The sequence below is a fragment of the Phaseolus vulgaris genome, chromosome 5 (assembly GCF_051622355.1).
Source record: "Phaseolus vulgaris cultivar YP4 chromosome 5, ASM5162235v1, whole genome shotgun sequence".
NCBI lineage: Eukaryota > Viridiplantae > Streptophyta > Magnoliopsida > Fabales > Fabaceae > Phaseolus > Phaseolus vulgaris.
The window spans coordinates 17,696,201-17,699,999 of NC_143502.1; the positions used below are offsets into that span (position 1 = coordinate 17,696,201).

The 3,799-nt window shown below is 38.8% G+C and overlaps 1 pseudogene; it reads left to right on the forward strand.

Moving 5' to 3' along the window:
- The first annotated feature begins 970 nt into the window (after window positions 1-970).
- LOC150027514 (uncharacterized) lies at window positions 971-2,665 on the forward strand (annotated as a pseudogene).
- Window positions 2,666-3,799: the final 1,134 nt, after the last annotated feature.

Here is a 3,799-nt window from a genome sequence, read left to right on the forward strand (position 1 = left end):
TGAGCGAGTTCAGGCGAGTTAAAGACCTTCTCGCCGTCAAGCGAGTTCAGGCAAGATAAAATCCTTCTCGTCTCGAGCGAGTTCAGGTACGGTGTAGAGGGTGGAAGAAGTTTAAAGGATAGCTAAGGTAGGTTCGAAGAGAACGCTTAGCTATCCGGCTTGCCATTCTGAAGGTCAGGGGAAGTAGAGGAGGATCCGAAAGGCGCCTCTACCCCCAGATGAGGGAATAATGGCCAAGTTGTGAAAGCAAGAGGAAGCTGGTATCGCCAAGTCTCTTTGGCGACCAGGAGAAATTCAAGCAATGGCAGAAGCCAAGGCCCGTTTTGATAAGGCAGATCAGGTGAGCTGTGTTTTAAGTTATTAGTTGGGTTGAAGCTCGTTATTTGAAAGGTGGTTTCGCGCTGAGGTTCGTTACCTTAAGATTGCAAGTTGTTAGAATGTTATTGTTCGAAATTTAATGGTTTGGAGCAGTTAGTATACAATTGCGCTCACGAAGTTGCTAAGACTCTTTCGTCTAAGAGATTTGTATAAGGAAAATAAAAGTTAACAGAGAGATTATATAAAGAGAGGGGAAACGTCATAACATAAGTATGTCAGTTCAAATTACATATACAAAGGAGGAAATTTTTTGCAAGTAAATTGTGAAAGAGAGAAACAGATGAATAAGTGGATGGAGGGAATCAGCTAGTCTTCAGAAGGAATGATCTTCCCGTCCACCACTTCATTGTTCAGCGACACCATGGAGAGATCCAAGTCAGGGTATTGGCAGGCGAACTGCTCCAGGGCGGCGTCAAACCCAGCAGCGAGGAATTGGGCAGAGCTCAGCTCGAGTTCTTCAATCTGCTTCTTGAGCCCCTCGTTCTGCTGTTTTAGTTCTTCAGCCCTCTCCCGAGCTTGAAGAAGGTCTTCAGTAACCCTCTTGTTCTCCAACTTCAGAAAGAAATTGCCAGGAAAAAAACTGAAAACTTTAATGTGGAGGGCAGTCGACAGCACATATCCCCAAGCATGGGAGAAGGAGATGAGGGCTATAAAGGAAGTCAATGATAATGCATTCAAACATCTTATTGCATTACCTCCCAGGCAAGTATTTATACCTTTCTTTTAGGTGCAAAAACTAAAAACTACATTGATTGTAATTGGTTGATGGCTATTGATTATTTCTCCATTGGCATTAGGGAATTAATTTTGAAAATGTAGTGTGAAACTGAAACAAAATTTGTTAGACAACAGATGCACATGCACTCGTTTCTCTTAGAATATTGTTAGAATTTGACAAGGGTGCACAATCACTAAATTATATAATGTTTCTATTGTGATTTGTGGTGGAAAACCAAACTTTATATCTAACTTTATTTGTGATGCTACAATGATTTTCATATGGGGCTAGTTAAGACACGTATAGTGAGAGGCACATCATGGGGCCTTCATTGCCTATTCATGCTTGCATTTTAGAGAGTAGAATCCAACTTTGAAAACTGAATTTTAATATGATTTTAATTTGATTTTGATACATGAGTGACAAATTTTAATATGATTTCAAAACTGAAAACTACATTCAGATTTGAAAAGTCCATGTCTTATTTTGCTCCTTATTGTTCCCTCCCAAATTGTTTGTAATTGGTTGATGGCTGTTTGATTATTCCTCCATTAGCATTGGGGAATTAATTTTGAAAATGTAGTGTGAAACTGGAACAAAATTTGTTAGACAACACATGGACATGCACATCCACTAAGCTTATACAACACATGCACACCAATTCCTAAGATTTGAAATAATTTATTTTCATGTGCTAGGTTCTGGTCCAGATCAAGGTTCACATTCACTCCAAAATGTGACTCACTTGTGAACAACATTTCTGAAGGGTTTAATAGTGTGTTTGTACCAGCACGAGCAAAAACTATCATTGCCATGCTAGAAGATATTAGGACTTATATGATGTAGAGATGGGCTAAGAACAGATTGAAAATTACCTCATTTGAAGGATCAGTATGTCCAAAGATTTTAAGTAGGTTACAAAAGGAAGCAAATCAAACTCGATATTGGATACCCAGGTTAGATGACAACATTCATACATTATTTTAAAAAGTTATTATCTTACTTGTTACATTTGTCTAACCAATTCCATCATCACAACTCTTCTGGAGATCACCTATTTGAAGTGAGACATACCTCTACCATTGGAGAAAAGTATGCGGTTAACTTGGAGCTACATTAGTGCAGCTGCCGAAAATGGATGTTGACTGGAATACCTGTTGCCATGCACTTGCTGCAATGAAATTTCTCAATGTCGATCTAGTGAACTTCATTTCATTTTGATACAAGAAGGAAACATATGCAGAGGTGTACAACTTAGTTATCTATCTAGTGAACGGTGAACAAGTATGGGAAAGAACTGAAATGCCAGATGTTGTGCCACCTCCCACAAAAAAGATGTCAGGAAGACCAAAAAAGAAGAGAAGGTTAGAGCCATGGGAGGTAATGAAGAACAAGAGTCAGTTAGGCCAAACTGGGTTAAAGAAAAAATGTGGGATCTGTCATAAGCTTGGCCACAATAGAAAGTCCTGCATTGAAAAATCATCTGAACAAGGTCCAAGTGCACCTCGACCATCTCACCCAAGGCCATCTCACCCCTCACCCAAGGCCATTTCACCCAGGCACATCTGACCAAGGTCCAAGTCAGGTAGCTACCAGTGCACCAAGGCCATCTTAGGAAGCTCCAAGTCAGGCAGCCCCAACTGCACCCCCTCCACCATCTCCTCTTACTCAACCAAAAGTTTCACAACCATCTCAGGAAGCTCCAAGCCAGGCAGCCTCAATCGCACCCCCTCCACCATCTCCCCTTACTCAACCAAAAGTTTCACAACCATCTCAGGCAGCTCGAAGGACAACAAGATCAACCGCAAAATTTTCAAGACCCAACACGAGGCTTAAGTTACAGTCCATGAGAGGCTATTTTCGGAACTCACTCATTTCTAAACCTATGTATTTTGAAAAACAATTATTATAGGATCCTGCTAATGTATTTTTGATTGATAATTTGGTAATTTGTTAATGTATCATGTACTCAATGTCTTTAGTAATTTTTGGAGTACATTAATGTTATCAGGCTCTATGATAATTAATCACTTTTTTCTAACTGTCTAGGTGTCATTTGGATAAATCAGTGTTCAAATATTGAATATGGTAAACTAAAATCTGCACTCAAGCTGTTCAAATATTGAATTGTAGGCCAAAGTGCAGATTTTCCACCTAAGACACAAAAAGTGCAAATTTTTATTCTGGAAGTTATCAAATGGTGCGCATTTTTATATAGCCTTGAATATAAAACTTTGAATGCTGGAAGTTCCAGTCACCAGGCTAGCATTCAAAGGAGGAGTGGCTTTAAAAGTCATCGTTTAATGTGGCTTTGCTGAATACTGGTGTGGATAGGAATTCATAGGTTACATGTACATTCTTATATACCAACAATAATCTTACAGTGTTAGAACAATATATTATCTTGTTCTTGCTAAAGCACATATAGATTCACACATTACTATGCCTTTTCCAATTCCTTTGCACCCGATGTTATCCACTACTTCATGCTACTTACTAATTCTAATCTTAAAAGTGGAACCTCTATCAATAAAGAGGCTCTCTGCCAAGCCAATAAAACTGTTGCTCTATTGATACAAGGCATCAAAATAAAACTACACCATACTTATGCAACACCAAAATTATGCAGCACAAGAAAATAAGAAAATAATACATAACTTCTATGTCAACCACTTACTAAAATTCATTTTCCATTGATACAGA